This window comes from Pinus tabuliformis, chromosome 8, assembly GCF_031772625.1.
Source record: "Pinus tabuliformis cultivar Carrire ecotype Pingquan chromosome 8, CPIR1, whole genome shotgun sequence".
NCBI lineage: Eukaryota > Viridiplantae > Streptophyta > Pinopsida > Pinales > Pinaceae > Pinus > Pinus tabuliformis.
This window is the reverse complement of record NC_142294.1, coordinates 602911831-602936420: the sequence shown is the minus strand read 5'-3', so window position 1 is coordinate 602936420 and position 24590 is coordinate 602911831. Positions and strand designations below refer to the sequence as shown.

Sequence of the window (24590 nt, the reverse complement as noted above, 5' to 3'; positions counted from 1 at the left end):
GTTGAACTTGTCGATAAGTTCATTCATGGTACTGGAACAATTTGTGATCATAACTGGGTAAGCCATCAACAGTGTATCGTTATATTCCATTAGAAAATCATCTTGAAACTTTGGGGATTCTACGGCAGGCAACCTTCTTATAAGACTGGAAACTTGCTGACGCAAAGAATTTTCGCATGGAATTTCACCTCTTTGCATTGCTGACAAGAAATGATAAAGAACTCTAATACGGCTGTTAAGCATTTTTATGGCACTGTGAATTCCGGTTAGATGTGCAGCCAATTGAGTAGCAGCTGAGCCTCCATCTGAGGGTATTAATTCGCTTCCCATGTATGAACCCAAACATCATCATGATTGTGAACACTCGGCTCCTTTTCGAAACTTGCAACATGTGCATACCAAGACACCTAATGACCTAATGATGAGGATAAGCAGTTGAATTGACAGGCAAAGTGTATGGGCTGATAACTGATGATGTAGGAAGATAACATATTTTGATAAATTTGACAGCTGGATGAGATTTGATATGGATTAGCACGAATCCCCTATTTCGTAGCGCATAAGAACTTTGAAATAGGATTGACATATGGAGCTTAGGTGTGATGTTAGACCAGTGATGGATGAAAACGGAGTGTTGACCTTTATTTAAACATACCAACAAGACTCCTAGGACTTAGATACTAAGGCAAACATGGAAAAATTAAACTCGGACTAACACCTAACCTTTACAGTCGAACTGATGTGAACAATTTAGAAATTGTTTCTTAAGTGATAACACGCTTGTTGCATTAAACACAGTTGCGTATACACGCGGTTTGCCTTAACTGAAGTAGCGTATGTTATCACTTAAGAATTCTAATTTCAAAACCGCTCACATTAGTTTGATGGTAAAAAAATTCGGTGCTAGTCTAGGTTTGAGTTTTCGTTTGCCTTAGAGTCTGAGTCTTAGGAGTCCACTGTGCATCCTCATTCACCACTTGTCTCATAATTCACACAATTTCCATGTGTCAGTTTTGTTCAAAAGTTATTATGTGCTACAAAGCTCCTTAGGTGATTTCGTAGCGCATAAGTCAGTTTTAGGTGTTTTCGCAGCACAACATGTTTCATGTAATTTCGTAGCACAGAAACCCGGTCTAGGTGATTTTGTGCTGATCCATAGCAAATCTCACCCAGCTGTCATACTTATCAGAATCCGCTGTGTTTTAGGTCGTTAGGTGTCATTTGATCAGGGTCTGCCAGGATTTGAAGCAGTTCTTGTCAGGTGTCATAGCATTGACACCTGAAAGTGTTCATGTATTGGAAGCTGCAGACAAGTTAGAGAAGGACCTTGTGCAGATCATTGTTGAAGATTCAGTGGACTGTGAAGATGGAGGAAAGGGGGTCATAAGGGAAATGCCCCCGTATGAGGTTGACTCTATTCTGGCAGACTTGTCAAGAACATGGATCAAAGAAAGACTAGAGAGACTTCACGAATGGGCGGACAGGAGCTTGCAACAAGAAGACTGGACTCCGGTGGCAAACAAGGAGAAATATGCACCCTCAGCAGCTGAAGTTTTAAGGATTGTTGAAGAGACACTGGATGCTTTCTTTGAATTGCCATTATCTCAACATTCAGATCTATTCCCAGATCTTGTGGCTGGACTTGACAGAGCTCTACAACGCTATATTTCCCAAACTAAATCTGGATGTGGATCCAAGAACAGTTATGTTCCTCTTTTGCTAGCACTTACTAGATGCTCAACTGGGTCAAAGTTTTGGAAGAAAAAGGAAAAATCATCAAGCCATCAGAAAAGGAAATCTCAGATAGTGTCAATGAATAGTTCTGAGCCTATGACGCTGTCACAACTGTGTGTTCGGATCAACACCTTACATCACATTCGGACTGAAACAGAGCAACTGGAAAAAAGAATATCCTATGGTTGGAAGATGGATCTTTTTGCCAAAGATAATGAGAAATCAAAAGTTACTCTTGCACCCATTGGAAGTGCGCCTGAAGCCAAGTTCGAATTTTCCCAGGCTGGCAGTAAGGAGGGCATTCAGCAGCTTTGTGAATGTACTGCATACAAGACAGTTTTCCATGATTTGAGTATTGTGCTTTAGGATGGTTTATACCTTGGGGGAACAACGGGTGCAAGGATAGGACCATTTCTTGAACAACTTGAATCAAACCTAGAAATTATAGCTGATACTGTCCATACGAGAGTTCGTACTCGTGTTTTTACAGCATTAATGAAGGCCTGTTTTGATGGTTTTTTGTTGGTATTGCTGGGGGAAGGTCCTTCTCGTGCTTTTTCAAAGTCCGATTCTGAAATAATAGAGAAAGATTTCATGGCTCTCAAAAACCTGTTCAAAGCTGAGGGGGATGGTCTTCCTGGAGAGTTGGTGGAAAAAGCAGCAATGCCTGTGACAGATATCTTCCCCTTGTTTTCTACTAACACAGAAGACTGATCAGCTCTAGCTTTTCTGCGGGAATGTGATGAGGTGTGGAATGTCTATGGTGTGCTAAACTATTTACAGGCTCTTGTTGAGAAGTCTGTGATCATCCAGATCCTAGAGGAAGAGAAAGAAGGTAATTTAACATTTACTGCAACTGATGGATATGACTACAATGGAGGAAGCAATGTTCTGAAGGTTCTGGGATACTTTAGTATTATTGGTATACTTCGTGTACATTGCCTTCTTGGAGATTATTACAGTGGACTCAAGTGCTTGGCACCTATAGATGTTAACCAGACAGGTGTCTACAATTCAGTGATTGGAAGCCATATCACAACTATTTATTATTATGGATTCGCCAACCTTATGTTGAGAAGGTATGTTGAGGCAATACGGGCCTTCAATCAAGTTCTGTTGTATATAATAAAGACCAAACAGTTCCATCAAAAGTCTCCACAGTTTGACCAAATTCTGAAGAAAAATGAACAGATGTATGCTCTATTGGCTATATGCCTCTCTATCTGTCCACAAATGAAGCTTGTTGAGGAAAATGTGAACAATCAGCTGAAAGAGAAGTATGGAGAGAAGATGGCAAGAATGCAGAGAAGTGATGAGGCTGTGTATGACGAACTTTTTTCATATGCCTGTCCTAAATTTATTACTCCTTCAGTACCAAACTATGATGAAGCTCTTGTAAATTATAACCAGGATGCATATAGGCTTCAGTTGAAGCTGTTCTTATCAGAAGTAAGACAGCAACAGCTTTTGTCAGGTCTACGGAGCTTCTTGAAGTTGTATACATCCATCTCAATGGAAAAGCTCGCGAATTTTATGGACGTTGATGAGTCTACCTTAAGGACAACTCTTATGACATACAAGCATAAGACTCATGCAATTGATCATGATGGAAGAATTATATCAAATGCGGATGTTGACTTTTATATTGATGAGGATATTGTTCATATTGTTGAATCAAAGTCTTCAAAGCTATACGCTGATAACTTTATGCGTCACATTATCAAGTGTGAAGAGATTATTAGTGATTTGGACAGAGTAAGCTTGAATAAGATGGTTGCTGTTTTTGCATTATGGAAATGCCAGCTGTAATGAGGTCAAACATCCAAATTTTGTAATTAGAGAAGAGCAGTCTTAAGCCATGAACAGTGGCGATCATTTAGCTATGAAAGGAAGACTGTGTTTTTGAAATTACACAGCAGTTTCGTAGCGCGCTACGAAACTGCTGTAGCTGCATGTTACAATTGAGTTGATCAATTATGATTGACAAAGCGGCAAATCTTTTTGAAAGGTTTTGTCATCACACAGGTACATGGGAAAGGCTTACAACACACCAAGGACGTGGCACTCATTACTAATTCAAGAAAATCAACGTGGCTAATTACTTCCGAATAATTTTAAGGAAACCAAAAGCATAGTACCGGGGCAGTTTCCTGTTTCTCAGCAGAGGTAAAAGGATACGACATTAAAGGCCAGCAAGCAACTACAGACACCTATCACAGCCAAACTAAAAGAGACCACTTGCCAGGGAATAAATCTTGATTGTAATAAATGCTATGTTCAGCATGATGTAGAATTAGAATCCTAATTGTTTTAGGTTTCTAAAGCTGTCAATTAGTAGTCAGTTGTATTTATTAGTTAGTTAAAAGGTTAATAGGTGTCATTAGAAGTAGACTTCGACTTCCCCTCATGCTTGAGGAGGAATCTCAGTCAGGTAGAAGAAGTCTATATATAGCTGAAACAGCAATGTAATCAGGGTTGGAAAACTTTATAATAGAGCATAGTATTTGGCTTATGTAAAGACTCACTTTCAGTAATATAATTTTGATTTTACTTCTCAGGATTCATGAAGGATTTCTTATATTCAGAATGTGTGATGTTTTCCTTTTCTTAGTTTTGTTTACAGTGGTATGGATGTATAATCACTCAGAATTCACTGAATGTGCTCTAATTTCCTGTATGCATCTGTAAACTGTGTGGTTCCATATGAGTGTATGTTCTGAATATTCAAATGCTGAATGCCCTGACTTCCATGTAAGGTCAAGATCTTTGTTATATTGAGGTGTTGTTGACTCCATAGGCCCAATGGATACCTGTTTAATGTATTTCCAGCATTCATATTTGTCACAGCTATTCTACAAGAGTTAGCCATCTTATTTTAATCAAAATCATTATTATACCCAGAGAGAGCCCTCTCAAGTTGAGGAGGCTAAGCCTCAGCCTAAAGTAGGTTTGAAATAGTTACTTAGAGTCAACCTGACCAGCAGCCTATCAGGGTCTGATTTTGAGATAACATTTTCACTGTTATCACTCAAGAAAAAATTTTAAATTGTTCACATCAGTTCGATTGTTTGTCAAAGGGTTGGTGTCAATTTTTGGGTCTAGTCTTTTCATCTGGTTTTAGAGTCTAAATAGTTTGAATAGGAGTCTTGTTAAGAGAATTGTTGGTATGTATAAGGGGGTCAATTCTCTGTCTTAGTCTATCATTGGTCTCACATCTCACATGGATATCATATGTCCAAACTCGTTTCAAAGCTGAAATTGTCTAGGTGATTTCGTAGCGCCTATAATCATTTTAAAGTGGTTTCGCAACACATAAATCCCTTTATCAGTTTCACAGCGCAACATGTTTTAGGTGATTTCGTAGCGCATAATTCATATTTTGCACTGGCTGCGCTACGAAATTGGGGATTTGTTTGAATCCATAGCCAATATTTCACAGCTGTCATACTTATCAGAATCCGCTGTGTTTTAGATCGTTAGGTGTCATGGTACTGGCACATGTCGCAGTTGTTGCTGAGAAGGAGACAAAGGGTTCTGTTTACTATCTGAATGCATTTAATGGAAAGTTGCTTGCTGGCATCAATCAAAAGATTCAGTTATACAAATGGGAGCTCCGTGATGATGGTTCAAGAGAATTGCAGCAGCAGAGGCCATAATATTATTAATGTTAATAATACCTGGATTGGACCGCCTGTGGGATTCTTCATCCTATGGTCCTTCACCAGCAGTTCCGTCGGAAACTTATGCACAACCAGCACAACCAGCGACTAAACAGAAGTTGCAAAGGAGATACTCCCGAATCGCTGACAATTACAATTCACTTGATGAGGTCGAATCTTCCAATTTGATTGTAGGGATTGACTTCACTAAGAGCAATGAGTGGACCGGTGCAAGGTCTTTTAATCGCCGAAGCTAGCACCACATTGGAGACACTCCAAACCCTTATGAACAAGCGATTTCGATAATTGGGAGGACCTTATCTGTATTTGACGAAGACAACTTGATCCCTTGTTTTGGTTTTGGGGATGCTTTGACACATGATCAAAGTGTGTTTAGTTTCTATCCAGATGATAGGTTATGCAATGGATTTGAAGAAGCGTTGAAACGCTACAGGGAGATAGTCCCACATCTTCGACTGGCTGGGCCAACATCTTTTGCCCCAATTATTGAAGCAGCAATCCATATTGTGGAACAGAGTGGTGGGCAGTACCATGTTCTCTTGATAATTGCAGATGGACAGGTAACAAGAAGTGTTGACACTGACAATGGACAACTGAGTACACAAGAACAGAATACAGTCAATGCAATAGTGGAAGCCAGTGAATATCCAATATCAATTGTCTTAGTTGGAGTGGGAGATGGGCCTTGGGACATGATGCGGCGGTTTGATGATAATATTCCAGCTCGAGCATTTGACAACTTCCAGTTTGTGAAACTTTACAGAGATTATGTCAAAGAATGTTGCTCAATCTAGGAAGGAGACTGAGTTTGCCCTTGCATCACTTATGGAAATACCATCTCAGTACAAGGCCACACTAGATCTTCAAATACTGGGTCGCCGCAGAGGCAAGATGCCTGATAGGTCTCCTCTTCCGCCAGCACTTGGCAATGATAATTATGCTGCAAGGCAACAATATCAGCGTGCAGACAGTTTCCAAACAAATAGCTCCCGAAATCGTTGTGTTGATTCCTTTGCAGGATCTGCCCCTCCAGAAGCCAAGGATACACAGGATGCTCAACTGTGTCCAATCTGCCTGATGAATGCTAAAGATCTTGCTTTTGGATGCGGTCATCAGACCTGTTATGACTGCGGACAGAACATTGTTACATGCCCTATATGTCGCAGTGATATCACAACCAGGATAAAACTGTATTAAAGTCAATGCAGATTTCGCAGAAAGATAAATATCTATTATGACTTGGCCATCTGAAATACGCCGAATTGGGGCTGGATTGGCATGGGTCCATGTTCTATTGTGTGGATTTGCACAGTAGCTATGATAAGGGTAAATGTGAAAGAGGTGCAGAGTGCAAGTTTCGCCATAGTTCAGATGATGGTTGTTCCCATACCTTTGTCCAAAGCACCAGCTGTGTGAAGTGAATTTTTAAAGGCAGGGAAGAAGTTAGGATTTGAAGTTTGATGTGATTAGACCTGGAGAGAATGATATTGATGTCAGAATGTCATTGCATCTTTTCCTCAGGAGAAATATCTGTTTCTTGAAAAGTTGCAAACAAATCTTGTCAAAATGATCAAGGGAGTAAGGTGCTTAAGCCATGAACAGTGGCGATCATTTAGTTATGAAAGGAAGACTGTGTTTTTGAAATTACACAGCAGTTTCGTAGCGCGCTACGAAACTGCTGTAGCTGCATGTTACAATTCAGTTGATTAATTATGATTGACAAAGCGGCAAATCTTTTTGAAAGGTTTTTTTTCATCACACAGGTACATGAAAATGGTGGACAGCACATCAAGGACGTGGCAGTCTGCTCTACTTTGGGTAATTAAAGGATAAAGGACATGCTTCTTTGGATTCGAACATTTTGAGGTAAACCAAAGATAAGACAAACAGGGGCAGTTTCCTATGTTTCAGGGCAATGGAAAAGATGTGTCATTGAAGATCAAACATGAAGCATTAAAGGTCCATCACAGCCACCGCCAGAAAGGAACCAGATGTCAGAGAACGAGAACCATTGTAATCAAGGCTATTATTAGCATAACACGGTGTTAGAATCCTACTTGATTTAGATCTCTAAAAAACTCCAGTCAACACCTTGTTGTATTTATTAGTTAGTTAAAGGGTTAATAGGTGTCATTAGAAGTAGTTTTCGAATTCCCCTCATGCTGGAGGAGGAATCTCGATCAGTTAGAATAAGAACTCTATATATAGCTGAAACAGCAATGTAATTAGGGTTGGAAAACTTTATAACAGAGCATAGTATTTGGCTTATGTAAAGACTCACTTTCAGTAATATAATTTTGATTTTACTTCTCAGGATTCATGAAGGATTTCTTATATTCAGAATGTGTGATGTTTTCCTTTTCTTAGTTTTGTTTACAGTGGTATGGATGTATAATCACTCAGAATTCACTGAATGTGCTCTGATTTCCTGTATGCATCTGTAAACTGTGTGGTTCCATATGAGTGTATGTTCTGAATATTCAAATGCTGAATGCCCTGACTTCCATGTAAGGTCAAGATCTTTGTTATATTGAGGTGTTGTTGACTCCATAGGCCCAATGGATACCTGTTTAATGTATTTCCAGCATTCATATTTGTCACAGTTGTTCTACAAGAGTTAGCCATCTTATTTTAATCAAAATCATTATTATACCCAGAGAGAGCCCTCTCAGGTTGAGGAGGCTAAGCCTCAGCCTAAAGTAGGTTTGAAATAGTTACTTAGAGTCAACCTGACCAGCAGCCTATCAGGGTCTGATTTTGAGATAACAGTGTATATGAATCTGAATATGGAAATGAAAAAATTATATTGATTTGATAATACTGATTCACCTCCCCCTCTTAGTATTATTTCCAACAATTGGTATCGGAGCAGGTCCTTTGGTAGAAGCTTGATCGCTTGAAGGAGATCCGTAGAACAATGGGAAAGAAGCTTAAGAAGAAAGCACCTAAGAAGAAGAAGACATCTCAGAAGAGCTATGACAGTGGGAGAAGCGATTAGGGAATATGTGGAAGAAGCACTTCAGATTCAGAGTCACTTCAGAATGAAGATGAACAAGAAAAAGAACTATCAGGTATGAATTTGTTATCCTGTGGTGATACATTCATCCATCCATTTGAAGATGATGAAAGTGGTAGTGAAACAACTGAATTTGCTCTTATGGGCGAGAAAGAAAGATATCAAATAGAGGTAGAATTTAAAAGGCTTACAGACAAAATTAGAGATCAACAAGATCTATTGCACAAAACGGAATGTATCTCCAAAGATGTAGTTACCAAACTAAAAGCTCAACTAGAGGAAGGAAACAAGGTAAGGAAGCTATTCAAGGAAAAGGAAGATCAATGTAAACATTTGTAGGATGAAGTGACATCATTAAGAAATGAAGTAAATGAAAGGAGCATAACAATCAAGAAACTCGGAGAAAGATCCAGTTACTATGAAAGTCTTGAAGCTACAATCCTCTCGCTAAAAGAAGATCTTGAAGAATCAAATAAACAGAATAAAGAACTACTCCAAGCTCTTGAAAAACAAGAAAATGAAGTTCATGAATTAAAACATCAGTTGGAAGAAGGAAGGAAAGCTGAAGAAAACATGAAGAAGCAGTATCGTGAAAAGGAAGAGCAACTTCAGGTTGAGGTAAATATTCTAAAAGATAACTTAGAAGAAAAGGACAAACTCTTATGATTTCAAGATAGTACTAAGATCTTGGATGATATCCTTAGTAGTCAAAGGTCTCCTGCTATCAAAAATGGTCTTGGTTTTCATGAATCTATTGAAGGTGAATCTAGTTCACAAAATAAGACAAGGAACTCTAATGCACAATCTGAAATACTCAACAAGGAGATGAGAGGTCAATCCCATCAACAACCAAGGAAAGAAATTCTTCAAAGAAAATCTTTTACTCCTCCGATGAATAATGTTGAATGTTATGTATGTCATAATATTGTACATGTTGCAGCTAGATCCAGAAGTAGAATGGTTCAAGAACATCACACAGAAAGATCATCACGTTCCAGGTACTTTAAGGGATATTGTTTTTCTTGCAATATGTTTGGTCACAAAGTTGTTGATTGCTACAGAAGGAATATGAAACATGTAAGATGTTATGCATGTAACAAGCTGGGACATATAGCAAAAGAATGCAGGAACAAAGTACAGACACCATACCAAAAGGAGAAAACATCGTCACACTTGAAGATATGGAAGAAGAAGGAAGTACAGTCAGAAAGATGTGGCACAACACAATGTACAGACATAATCAACTCAGAGGAAGCTGAAAGTGTAAAACTTCAGTGTTCTCAATCTCATACGCAAGTTTCATAAAGAGAAGTCACATATATATGTGAGTTAGACAGTGCACAGTCGTGTATATGTCAGTTTGAGGAAAAGTAGTGGGACAGGCTCAGGAAAAGGGTCTAATATGATTCAGTCCATTATTTGCTTTGTTTGATAATGGTTACAATTTGCTGATGATGTGTGGAAATATCTTGATACTTATAAGATGTTTAGAGGTGTTTTGATCCTAACTTGATGATTATGATGATGCCTCGATACTTCTTGCTGATATATGCATGATTAGATCTGACAGTAAACAGATGGCATAGGCTCAGGGGGAGCATATACTTTTATTAATGCATTGTTGGCATTATGGTTAGTCATCCTTGGTGATGATGCTTATATGATACATCTTGCTATGATATGGTTATGAGTTGTCCATGACAAAATCTCATATGATTCTTGGGGTTACATAGTTAGTGTTCAGATCAGATTTGTGGTTGATTCTCTGATGATGCATGTATGGTGCTTACATGGTGATCTTCATAAGGATAAGGATTCCTATAGTTCTTGGCTCTCACATGGATGAGGAGTGTTGCTATTGATGATATCAAGAAACCTTGAAAAATGATCACGAGCTCATGGTTTGCTAGATACATAGTGCTATATATGGTATGTTGGATAAATGGATGATTACTTAAATTGCATATTGTTGGTTGACCAAGAGAATGATGTTATTACAGGTTGCATGGAGACATAGCTATTCGAAGACATGGCTTACTTAAATTGTTTGAGTTCTTACCTTATGATGATAGGGTGATACTCACATATGTTGATTATCATGGTTGATGCTTGTCAGATGTGGGATGTTCCCTAGTGATGATACATGGTTAATATATCGAAGGATCTTGTAGAAAGATCATGCAGTTCTTGATTATGATGATCATGGATGATGACTATGGTATTTTCACACACATATGATATGATGTGAATGACTTGGTGCTACCGCTTGGAGATATGACATTTGCTTAAGGTTATTTGATCTTGATGAGATCAAGAAGATGAGTTGATATCTATATGTAGACATTCTTTGTCAAGGGAACTAATGATGGACATATACAGGATGTTACTCTGGATGCTGTTGATAGATGCTTATGGAGCAGATCATATATTGTGTATGATAGTTGTTGATGACTATCATGGTCTTATTTATATGGTTGGTCTCTGTTATAAATGTCATGTAAAGGTCATATCAAGACTCATAATGTAATAGTTTGTCTCTGTCTATTGTAGTCATTTGATGAATCCCTTTTGGTCATATGATGTAATTTGTACCCCCACTATGCATGGGAAGGATGATGTAATATTTCAGTCATGTATAAACAATTGGTATCTGGTATATCCCCACTTGGTTGGGAGATGGATGTATGTATGAGTCTTTGGTGATAGGAAGGTCATTTATGATGTATAGAGTCATGTTCTTCTTGTAGAACATCTTTTTGCAGACCTTGCTTACAGTCAGGGGGAGCATGAACAACACACTTCAGCAGAACAGAGATTTCAGCATGTACTCAGAGGGAGCATGGACAAATTGGTACACCTTGGCATATACAAAGGGGGAGCTCAATCAGAGATTTTAGCAGGTACTCAGGGGGAGTATGGACAGCGGAATGTATATCAAGGAAGAGAATATCTTGGTTCGCCCTTTGCCCTTGATGTCAAAGGGGGAAAGTGACTTGGTATGGTTGTTGCCATCAAGTCCAAAGGGGGAGATTGTTGGCATTATGATACAAGTGTTGTACTTGATGGCAACCCTCTTGTAGCAGAACAACTCTCTTATATATAACTAGATGAATCTACAGAAGAGATATCAGATGTGACAGAAGAACTATGACATGAGATGCAGGGCAGCTCAAAGAAATCAGTTCAGATGTAATGTACATTGACAACTCGTTAAGATGACAGTTCTCAGTATGGCAAGTTAGCTTTGCCATCAAGTCCAAAGGGGGAGATTGTTGGCATTATGATACAAGTGTTGTCCTTGATGGAAACTCTCACAGATAACAGATCATAGTGCAGCAAGTCAGTAGCAAAGAATTGATGATCAGACTACAAAGAATGAAAGAAAAAGAGGTATACGCAGGTTCCTCTTAACCAAGGTGCGTATACACACGGTATAGACGATCAAAAGGCGCGTATACATATGCACGCACTTTCATGCAAAGAAAAGCGTGTACGTGTGGGAAAACTTATTTTTGGTCCATGGTATTTAGTCCTTGGTATTTGGACCTATGGTTTTGGACCATGGTATCTCGTCTAATGTTTGAACCCAAATATTTGGTCCAAGGTATTGATTCTTTATGATTTTGGACCATGGTATTGAGTAAGGCCTAATACTATAAAAGGAGGAGAAGATCATTAGGCAAGAGCACTGAGAAAATCTTGAATATCTGATGAAGGATGAGATCCAGTATGTTCATGATACTTTTCTTGATCTAAGCTAAGGAGGAATCTCAGCGGTTGATGGAGAACAAGATCTAAGGATAGATCAGGATCTAATGGCTTGGAATGAATCATCTCTATACAGATTGATCATGCATATTCTAGATCTGTATACTGACGCATGTATGTTCTGTAAATATTATGATCTGGGTATAACTCAAGTTTGGAATAACTGCAAATCATGAATGAATATTTACAGAAGTATACGCTGGTTGACTTTGATAAAAGGGCGTATATACGTAGGTTAGATACATCTGAATAGCGTATACCATATAAACTGTGATGTTTGAAGTTATAGGTATTTTTTGTTGTTGATGCAAAGTCTGAGCTCTGGTGACTGTTTACTGGTGTCAGTATTCTGCATATTCAGATTGGATGATTATGTTTAGCTTCAGTGTTGATGAATGAGATCTATAATGGATCAAGATCATAATGACTTATCTTTATGTGATCTGATGGACTAGATCTAGTTGCTAACATACGTATTATCCTTGTATATGTAATGATCTGGGTATGTCTGAAGTCAGGAAGTGCAGCGAAGTTATAAGTAAGTAATTGATGACATATACGCTGGTTCGCTTTGGTGAAGTTGCGTATACATGCTGGTTTGGCACTTCCAAGTAGCGTATGCACTCTGATGCATGATTTTTGATGATATAGTTGGTTCTGAATATTGTTGCAGAGTTCTGTGTTCTGCTCTGTGTTCTGGTGATTGCATTTTGTTGACAGGGTTTCAGTGATTCAGTATTGGGTGATTCAGAGATTGATGATGCTAGTGTTAATTGATTGTGTGCTTCAATGATATAGATGGGTCCAGTATGAAAATTGGATGAAACGTGGCCTTCAGATTATGATGTTGTGTTCCATGAGTATCCAGTTTGAAAATTTATGAAACGTGGTACCTGGAGGAATAAAGAGAAGGTTGTAGCCTTCTGTAGGTCGGCACCTATGTACTAGTACATCAGCTAGTACAAGAGCTAAGGGGGTGGTAGCTCCCTTCTAGTAGCAGCTAGAAAACGAGTGAAGGTTGGAGCATTCAGTAGGCCAGCACCTACGTACTAGTAAAAGGATCGGATAGTACAAGAGCTAAGGGGGTTACAGCTCCCTTACAGGAGAAGCTCGAGAACGAAAGAAGGTTGTAGCCTTCTGTAGGTAGAAGCTTGTGTACTGGTATAAGACTGCACTGGTACAAAAATATTGTAAAAAGAAGTTTCTAATTAAAAGAAGATAGAGACGACTTGCAGCAGGTGGTTTTCACCCACATTGGGTTTCCACCTTACATCTCAGTGTTCATGTGTGATGATCTATTCTATTTTACTGCTCCTGTTTACTGTTCATATGGTTAATAATTTTCTGGTGCACTCATTAAGGATCAACTAACTAAATCATAAGTTTACTGGATATACACTTGTTGCATTAAACACAGTTGCGTATACACGCGGTTTGCCTTAACTGAAGTAGCGTATATGAATTTGAATATGGAAATGAAAAATTTATATTGATTTGATAATACTGATTCACCCCCCCTCCCCCCCCCTCCACCCCCACCCCCGCACCCCCCTCAGTATTATTTCCAACAAACTTAACTTAAAAAAAATTAAAGTGATTAATTATTTCTATAAAGAGCAGAGAATCAGTCACTAGAATGCAAGGAATTGTTTTGCTACACTTTCAGCGAGCATGGTTTCTTTTCTAAAACTATTCAAACCTACAACAAAGTTTAATCTTTAGAATTTGTTTTTCTTAATATTATATATACTTAATCAAGTAATTTTCTATTTGCTGAATGCAAAGACAATGTCAAAAAAAAAGACATTTCAACTAATCCATAACTTGCTCACTTGTCAACTTGTCCACTAATATTTTTTTTTAAGTAAAATATAATTCCATTGGATTCCAAGTGTCCAAATCGCTCCATATATATAGAAAGGCCCACCCCATTTGCTTTGCATTGGAAAATATGCCTCGTAACAAATGGATTCCTTGTGTGGAGTTCTTAGTTGTCTTTGTCCTGGAAGGGCCACCCTTGGTTTGCATCAGCGATGTCGCCATTTAACAGATTTCATTTTTTTTGAAAATGATAAAATGAAAATGGATTACTATATGTATTAATAATTTTTTATTATATAAATATGTGATTATAAAAAATTATAAAAATGTATATATTTATTTATTGTTTTTATTTTAAAATAGAAAACACATGTTGTTAATTATCATATTTTTCTATAGGGTAGGAAAATTTATTATAATTTAGTCAAATTAGCAGTGGGGACAATTATTATTGGTTATTTTGTAAATACAAGCTAACTCATCACCATTATTCAAGGAAAACCACATGGAATTACTTGTTAGCTGTCTTTAAGGGGGCAAGCTTTTGCTCCTACTTCCTTTATTCCTAGAAAGAAAAACTCTTAACCATGCAAAAACAATTTTAAGACATATCTCTAGACCCAAAATTACTTATCATACCTACTCAAGCCATATATTTTATAATAATTTAATTAATTTATTTTCAAAGTAGAAAAAAAATTTAAAAAATGAAATTGATACATTTAAAAAAGATATAATTGATTTTTAGATTTTAAGTTATATAATGAGAATATTTCAGTGCTTCAAAAAAAATTATTGTAATTTTTTACTTATATTTATAAAGGGCGCGGTTAGTCAAAAGAATATAAAGAGAGTTTCTTTTTACTTGGATTTAAATGACCATCAAAGGTTATCCAAAAAATAGTTTTAATATCAACAATTTATGAGTTTTATTTTTTTCAAGATTTTTCAAAGTTTTTCAATGAGTCATTGTAAGAAGTAATGGATAATGCCCTTTGACATGACTCGTGTCTAACATTCTTTGCAACAAATTAAATAAGACTAAAAACATATCATGCAATTAAAAGTTACGATTTTATCAAAATTCTTATTTTTCTTGAATAGTTTAGATTTTTCTAGCTCAACATTCTTCTTCAGCATTAATCATGTTAGTGTTAAGGTTACGTTGTAGAATTTTTAGCTTTTTAATATTTCTTTGGAATTATTACAAATGTAGTTTTAACGTTATGGGATTTTTGCAAATAAGCATAATAATTATATTTCCTCTCATAAATAAATTATTACTCTTGTAGTATTTTTTGTAATGGTATGCATATTATAGTGTTTTTATCATTTAATTTATTAATATAATTTGGGTTTGATTATAATATTATGTCTTCAATCAAGTATTTGTGTTTTTGGAGTATTGTATGTTTTTTCATATTATTCTCAATCATTTTTGAGTCACACCTTTATAGATTAGATAGGAAATTTCAAGCTATGTTTGATGGATATTTGAACAACATTAAAGAATTATTACATTTTGAGTTCGTTGTGTATACATTGTTCAAAAGTAAATTACAAAAGAAATTGTGTTACAATTTACCACTAAGGATATTTCAATGTGAACAATGCAAATATTCATTGTTACGAAGATAGATAGATTTTTGGTGCTTTTGTTGAAAATACGCATGCATATATAGTACTTTGTGTGACTCAAACCTCAACGGGACTAGAATTAATGACCGTATAATGAACTCTACCTTGAAATAGCTCAATCACACTAATTGTGCTAACTCAATGGGTTGAATACATAACTCTACAAGCATGTATAGGCTTATATGTCTGTGGAGTTATATATAATACCTAATATGTTAACTCAATAATTTCAACCAAAGTGTTTCAAGGATGAGTTTATGTTTCACAAAATTTTGTGCTCAAATTTACCACTAAGAAAATTTCAAAGAGGATAGTGAAAATACACATTGTTATGAAGATAAATAGAGTTTTTTTGCTTTTGTTCACAATATCCATACCTACATAGTACTTTGTGTCACTCAAACCTCAATGAGACCGCATGGTGAACTACACCTCGAAATAGTCTGATTGAATTGATTAAGCTAACCCATCACACTGTAAATATAACCCTACAAATGTGTATCAGGTGACTGTTATCACCCCAAGAAACTCTCCTAGGTTGTATATCAGAGATGCTCGGGAACCTTACAAACTCAACAAAAATGTTGTAAAATGGTGGATGAATGGAAGGAATGATGCATATTCAAGCTAGATAACCACTTCTACTATGCTTAACCCCAGACATGGGTGAATACCCCCAGACTACAAGGCTTTAGACCACCAATTACTCACAGTTTGAGGAAAATGTGATGATGGAGAATACTGATCACACCAGCGGGTGCACAGGACCCTGTGATGGCTAGCTGCAACCAGTAAAGAGGCCTGCAAATCTATTTTCTAATGCACAGACAGGATGACAACTCTCTGGCATTAAAACAACAGAAACCTGCATACACATTCAATAATACCAACTAGATTCTAACACAGAGGTGGGATGACAGCCCCTCTAATGCTAAACATCAAGAGAAAATGAATAATGCATAACAGGCACAACCTGGAACAAAGAAGAAGTGGAAAGTGAGCAATTAACAGCAAAAGAAGCTTGCATTAGCTGAAAATGAAGACCAGAAGCTGCAGGTATCATAGTAGTTATAGTCTCCAGAAGTTGAACTTTACATCAAAATAACATTCATCAACCATCAACATTCTGTCTTCTGGGTATATATAGAGGTTGATTACAAAAACACTCTGCTGTTCTATGCGTGGAGGGGTCATAATGGACCACCAACCACATTTACAATTAGATATGGGTCTCTGCTGCAAACTGTGTGCTTTAATGGATGAATTTGACATTCACAGGTGCTCTGCAGTCCTTCTCTGAGCAGGTGGAGAGTTGTTTGAGAGGAACACCATAACTGATTAATGCCTTTGACTGCTCGAGGCCGTCCTTTTTCATCTCGGCCATCTCCTTCCTTGATTGCAGCGGTTGAAGAATTAATACAGATAGTACCGGGATTGGTAGCCGGCCACCTTCATTTTTCGGGAGCAGAACAGGTTATGGGCGTAGACAGAATGGCGGAGGCAGACTGAGCAGAGAAATGAAGCCCAGCCGTCGGATCATACAAATCAACGACGAAGATCACATGAGGAGGGTTATCAGGAGGTGGCGCGGACGGGCGAATGTGGGCCGTCAGATCGCAGTCGAGCAGATCCGACAGTGATCGGGTGCGAAAGGAGTGCGGAGGTTAACGGCCGGGGGACAGTGGTATAGCGGGCAGGCGGTATTCCCCGCACCGCTTACGGGAGGCAAGCGGTATACGTACACGGAGGAGCGATCCAGTCAAAACACGATGCGTGGCGGATGAAAACCTCCGCCCCCGCAAGTTAACGCGCATGCATGTTTCAGCGGGGAAAGGTACGACTGCTGTCTAATCGCGGCGGGGTTTGATCGGATGGTGAGGAGATGCACAAGGTTTAATGTGTGAGAAAAAGGCCGTAGTGGCACGGGAACCGTTGGATTGAGACGATCAACGGCTACGGACGAAGGATGCTATATGGGCGGGGTTTTGTGGGTTAAGCGCCCAGTCTTTAGGAAATGTAGGTTTATGGGATAAAAATGAATTCGCACTGAGTTTTGAAAGAAACAGGGCTAGCGGGGAAAGAAGAAGTTTTGGGAGACAAAACAGAGAAAACGAGGGTTAGAGAAAACACAGGATTAGGCAGATTTTCATAGAAGAAATAGAGTCAGCGGAGGTTATGAGGGTGTGAGGAAACCGAAGGAGAAGAAGGTGAATGACCACTGTGAGCACCTTTCGCAGTACAAACCAACCACCAGACCTGAATTTGACCTTCAAATGATGAAGCTTGTAGCAGAGCTAACACTGGCTCCTTCTGGGGATGAGATACTTCCTGCGAGGTCTCAAGAACTGCAGACCAATGCCTTCATACAAAACCAGCTTTAAAACATTTGCCTAGTGTCCATTGGGCATGGAGTCAAACGAAGTCTATAACCTGAAAAAGAAATTGCTTACAACCATTAAGGCCTGAAAACTTAAAGCTTCAAAAACTGCCCATTTGCTGGGCCACCAAAATTGTTTCTCCTGCTCTCGACCCCTTCATCATAGACCTAAAAAACAGGATTTATTTGATCCTCTACCTCAAAAAGTTTAGAACATTTAAGCTTAATAGGTAGATATGGATCATATTTCATCTCCCTTCTGTGTGCTCTCCTGCGTGGTTGTTCTTCATGGGAGCCTTTGTACACCTGTTGAATAATCATTGCTGCAGTGTACTTATCTTTATCATCTGTGGCCTGCATAACCAATATGAATGATGAACCATTGTATTCTTGTGCAGGGGACAAAAAGACATTATCTGCTCCTTCACTTTTCTTAAAACAGTCCATATCCAAGTAGGAGTTCCAAGACTATGCATCCTCTTCCTCTGTCATCAAGCAAGCTGCCTTTTCAATCTGTGTGGAGGCCACCTGAGCAGGTTTCAGAAAATAAAAACTGAGGTGATTAGTCTCAGCCTTGAGAGTAGAGCTATTTCCTGCCTCAGTGTTCAAGGGGCAACTTTGAGGGATTGTCATTTGAGCAGGCAGAGGGACCAAAGATGATGGGGAGCTTTCCTCTCCCTTATTAATTACTGGGCTGGGAATAAAAGCAGGCTGGCTAATTTGTAGATCTGCATAGCCATGTGAGGATGAGCTAGCATCGAGCACAGATTCTTGGAGGATAAAGGGGTCAGTTGCTGGTTGCTGCTGATAAGCTTGTTGTTTTGCAGCTACAACAAACTCATGAGCAGTGCCTCTGGATAATGCTTCTTCATAGGCAACTCTGGTTAGGAAAGGAGCACCTCCCAAACCATGGACCTCCTCCTCTTCATCAGGATGCTCTTCTTCCATGACTATATTCTATAAAAGGGTCTTCACCCCTTTATCTTCATTTGTAACTTTATTTCTTTGCAAAATCTGCAAATGCTCATTTGCTCCTCTGTATAGATTTGGAGTTGAAAAAGAAATGGAACAATGAGCTCCTGCTTCCTCAAAATACTGCTCAGCATTTAGTTTGGAAACTTCAGAGGCTAAAAACTCTATCATCCTGGCCAATTCATCTATTTCAGGATCATAGGATGATGAGGATTCACCTCCTTGTCTTCTCCTTTCATCATCACCTTTGAGTCTTTCTGCAGCAATAATGTTTACTTCTACCTCAAAGGCTGCATTTTGCATGTCAGCCAAAGAAGCACATCCTCTTTCTCTTAATAGCGGGCAAAAATGAGAATCGAAGGCATTGGCATAAGTAATCATAGCAGAAGTAGGGGTAGGTCTTACTTCAGGTGGCATTCTGCTGTACATATGATTAAATCTGATGTTGAAATCAGACAACAGCTCACCATCTTCTCTCTGCAAGTTCCCAAATTCATTATGATAAAAGAGCAGATCTTTATTATTCCCCCAGTGCTTTAGGAACACATCATCTAGGGCCTCAATGTCTGCAATAGACCTAGGGGGTAATTCTCTAAACCATTTTCTAGCTTCCCCATCTAGGCTTTGGACAAAAACCCTCATCCAGACATCCTCTTCATTGATATCTAGGTTATCAGCATAGCTATAAAAGGACTCTAAATTCTCTTCAGCTGTTACTCCTTCTGCACCAGTAAACTTAGGCATATATTCTTGATAATCCACTGCAGGCATAGCACTCAAAGGGATAAGCAAGACCAGGGGTCCATACCTAGCAGCAACGATTTTTTCTATCTTTGTAAGGGCTTGCTGGCCTGCCATGGCTAGGGTATATGAAAGGATACTGGTGGACTGAGTGGAATGGATCAATGAAAAGAATGACAGAGACAGAGGAATATGATGGACAACATGGATGCTTCTTTGAACTGAGGTCCGAAAGGGAAATGAATGACTAAGGAGCTAAATGAATCTCTGAAGGTGACATTCACTAACAGAGATACATGGAACTTTTAAGGCTTACCTGATCCTGGTGCTCCTTCCTACGAACTTTTCTTCTGCTTAACAATCTTCTCAGGGTCAGGCACTGATTCAACTGATGGTTTCTAAGGATTTCTCCGAGCATGCCTCACCAGTTGTGCCAGAACTTCAATGTGGAGTCGCCAAATGATGGTCTTCCTCTAGTGGAGTCGCCAAATGATGGTCTTCCTCCAGTGGAGTTGCCAGATAGATGATTACAACCAGAAATGTGCCTAGACCTTGTCTATCATCAAAATCTGGAACTGTGTCGTTCTCCCAGGGAAGCTGAGCTTCAATCTCCTCTCCCCGGCAACGGTGCCAATTTATGTTATCACCCTAAGAAACTCTCCTATGTTGTATACCAGAGATGCTCGGGAACATTACAAACTCAACAAAAATGTTGTAAAATGGTGGATGAATGGAAGGAATGATGCATATTCAATCCAGATAACCACTTCTACTATGCTTAACCCCAGACATGGGTGAACACCCCCAGACTACAAGGCTTTAGACCACCAATTACACACAGTTTAAGGAAAATGTGATGATGGAGAATACTGATCACACCAGCAGATGCACAGGACCTTGTGATGGCCAGCTACAACCAGTAAAGAGGCCTGCAAATCTATTTTCTAATGCACAGACAAGATGACAGCTCTCTGGCATTAAAACAATAGAAACCTGCATACACATTCAATAATACCAACTAGATTCTAACACAGAGGTGGGATGAAAGCCCCTCTAATGCTAAACATCAAGAGCAAATGAATAATGCATAACAGGCACAGCCTGGAACAAAGAAGAAGTGGAAAGTGAGAAATTAACAGCAAAAGAAGCTTGCATTAGCTGAAAATGAAGACCAAAAGCTGCAGGTATCAGAGTAGTTACAGTCTCCAGAAATTGAACTTTACATCAAAATAACATTCTTCAACCATCAACATTCTGTCTTCTGGGTATATATAGAGGTTGATTACAAAAACACTCTGTTGTTCTATGCGTGGAGGGGTCATAATGGACCACCAACCACATTTACAATTAGATATGGGTCTCTGCTACAAACTGTGTGCTTTAATGGATGAATTTGACATTCAAAGGTGCTCTGCAGTCCTTCTCTGAGCAGGTGGAGAGTTGTCTGAGAGGAACCCATAACTGATTAATGCCTTTGACTACTCGAGGCCGTCCTTTTTCATCTCGGCCATCTCCTTCCTTGATTGCAACAGTTGAAGAATTAATACAGACGGTACTAGGACTGGTAGCCGACCACCTTCGTTTTTCGGGAGTAGAACAGGTTATGGGCATAGACAGAATGGCGGAGGAAGACTGAGCGGAGGAACGAAGCCTAGCTGTCGAATCATACAAATCAACGGCGGAGATCGCATGAGGAGGGTTATCGGGAGGTGGCGTAGATAGGTGAATGTGGGCCGTCAGATCGCAGTCGGGCAGATCCGATGGCGATCGGGTGTGAAGGTTAACAGCCGAGGGACAGTGGTATAGCGAGCGGGTGGTATTCCCGCACCGCTTATGGGAGGCAGGGGGTATACGTACACGGAGGAGTGATCCAGTCAAAACACGACGCGTGGCGGATGAAAACTGCCGCCCTCACAAGTTAACGCGCATGCAGGTTTTGGCAGGGAAAGGTGCGACTGTCGTCCGATCGTGGCGGGGTTTGATCAGACGGTGAGGAGATGCACAAGGTTTAACGTGTGAGAAAAAGGCTGTAGCGGCGCAGGAACCGTTGGATCGAGACGATCAACGGCTATGGACGAAGGATGCTATATGGGAGGGGTTTTGTGGGTTAAGCGCCCGGTCTTTAGGAAATGTAGGTTTATGGGATCAAAATGAATTCGCACTAAGTTTTGAAAGAAACAGGGCTAGCGGGGAAAGAAGAAGTTTTGGGAGACAAAACAGAGAAAACGGGGGTCAAAGAAAACACGGGATTAGGCAGATTTTCATAGAAGAAACAGAGTCAGCAGAGGTTAAGAGGGTGTGAGGAAACCAAAGGAGAAGAAGGTGAATGACCACTACAAGCACCTTTCTCGGTACAAACCAACCACCAGACCTGTATTTGACCTTCAAATGCTAAAGCTTGTAGCAGAGCTAACAGTGACATGATTATAGAGTTATATATACAACCTAATGGGTTAGCTCAATAAATTTGATCAAGTTGTTTCAAGTAAGATTGTAATATTAGGTCATTGATTATAGTTCAACTAAGTTTTACTAGGTTGTTAATTGTTATTGTACTCAAAGGTTGAGCTTATACCCTCCATCTAGATATTTCAAAGATGAAAGGAGATCCACAATGTTTTCCTTGTAACGTTGATATGATTTGGACCTTCACAAAAATATCTTTGTAATAAGATTTTAATTTTTTTGTTTTGATGAATTTGAGTAACATGTCTAAAATTTCACTTGGAAGTTTAAACAAACCATTGTGTTGGTTGGATTTTCAAGGAAGCCCATTAGAAATTAAGGTTTTGAAGAAGAATGATATTGAAATGTAAGAGAATAAAGTAGAACTAAGTGGAAATGAAAAAGAGTAGCTCTACCATAGAAAGCTCTTAGTATTAGTTATCTCAAAGATGACAAGACAAGGGAGACATTGTGCATGGCCATGCATGAGAAGAGGTTGTTGTTGAGTGCAATCCATTTATAACATTTTTTTTTCTAGTGAGTAACAATGCATAATGTTTTCATATATAGCTCTCCCTTTTTTAATCATCTCTTCTTAATGAAAACCACTGGGGTTTCAATGGGGGAGCAATACCATACCACATGATTCATTTGGGGGATATATATTGAAAAGAAAATGATATAATATATTGAGCATATATTAGGGGGTAAAGGGTTTTTATGTTAGAAGCATAAAAAATGGAGCTCAAATTTAATGAAAAATATAAAGGGGTATACAAACGTTAAAGAAAAAATAGATACCTACAATATCTAGTGAATCTAAAGTTTTTTAAATTGTGAAAGTTTAAATTTCGCTACAAATTTAAAATATGAAAATTTAAACTGTAAGTTTAGAACAATTTAAACCTACAACAAAATTTAAACTTATAACAATTTTAAAAGCAATTACAGTGTCATCACTATTATGATTTTGACTGATTTTTATTTGGCCAAAAATCACGCTTTGAAATAAGTGGAAAAATGCTCTCTTCCTCACACACCAGCAAGCTTCCTCCTCTAGAAAGAAAAAAAACACACATATTTTCATCTAAAGAAAAGAGTAAAGATAGTTGGGTGCCCAAAAATCATAGCTGAAGGTACAAACACAAGTAAAAGGCCGCAAGGAAGATGAATTGTGGTGCCTTGCATGCAGTTGGGCCAAAGAGGGACAGAGAAGACTTCTTTGATGGATGACATAACTATAGTGCTAATTATAGAGCCCTAGAAGATTTCTGACCAGAGAAAGCTAAGCTGGTCACATAACAAAATGTGGACTGAATAGGTTCAATAGCCCCTAGGGTTTCAAGAAGAAACTCATTGTACAATTGGAATTGTATAAAAAAAAATCCCATCACTGAATGGTGGAAGCAATTTATTTTGCTATTGTATAGAGAGCTTTACTTTTTATTATGCATATTTTTTATTTTTCTGTAATTGTTTCTGTTGAGTCTTCCATTACGCTCCTCAACAGCAAGCCTATAATATCCAAGGAGTTGCAAGACAAGGGGATCGCTTCAATTCGTCAATTATTTTATCATTTCATTCCACGTACTATCCCTTCTTGTCTGTCCCTTTTGCTTCTTGGCAATAATTGCTTAGTTTTGAACATCGGGGGCTTAAGTCCGATGTCATAATATTTAAACTATACTCAACCTACACAGTGTTTTCATTCCCTGCTTTCAACACATTTATTTTCCAGTCATAGTCATTTTATTTGGACAACAATATTTCTTGTTACAATATAATAAATATTAATATTTAATATTAATAACAAAATTATTTATGATCATCAAGTATGTTACTTTTTCTGTATACTCAAAATTGTGTCCACTGTCTGTTCATCATCATGAATATCAAATATCACTTATTCAATGATTAGAGATCATTTCTAAAATAATAAGAACAAATTATAAAGTGTTACTTCAATTTTTTTTGGCAAATTGAAATTTAGCCATCAAAAGATGTAAGCTAAAAGGAGTACACAAAGCATTACATGAAAAGTATATAACAATGATGGATATTTTAGATAAAAATGTACATATTAATTTAATGATTTAAAAATATAAAAGAAAACAATTGTTTATTATTTTTTGATTTGTTAATTGGATAAATTCATCATAGTAATCACCAAAATGTATAAAGATTGATTTCTTTTAGATTCCATATTTGTTATTATTATTTTGCTATTTATATAGGTAATTGATAGTATGCAAAAAAATAAATAGTAAATAGCCAAATACAATCACTCACAAACCACAATAAACATCAAGATATACCATAGAAAACTCTTTTGTAAGAACACCTAATTGGAAGGTCAAACTACTTTGCACTCTTTTGTTTATTATGGAATTAATGCAAG

The 24590-nt window shown here is 38.2% G+C and overlaps 3 pseudogenes; all 3 read left to right on the top strand.

Annotated features, from left to right (window-relative positions):
- The first annotated feature begins 1098 nt into the window (after positions 1-1098).
- On the top strand, positions 1099-2448 carry LOC149236929 (protein unc-13 homolog; annotated as a pseudogene).
- On the top strand, positions 2449-3581 carry LOC149236928 (uncharacterized; annotated as a pseudogene).
- Positions 3582-5398: 1817 nt separating this feature from the next.
- On the top strand, positions 5399-6729 carry LOC149236927 (E3 ubiquitin-protein ligase RGLG5 pseudogene; annotated as a pseudogene).
- The last annotated feature ends 17861 nt before the right edge of the window (positions 6730-24590 follow it).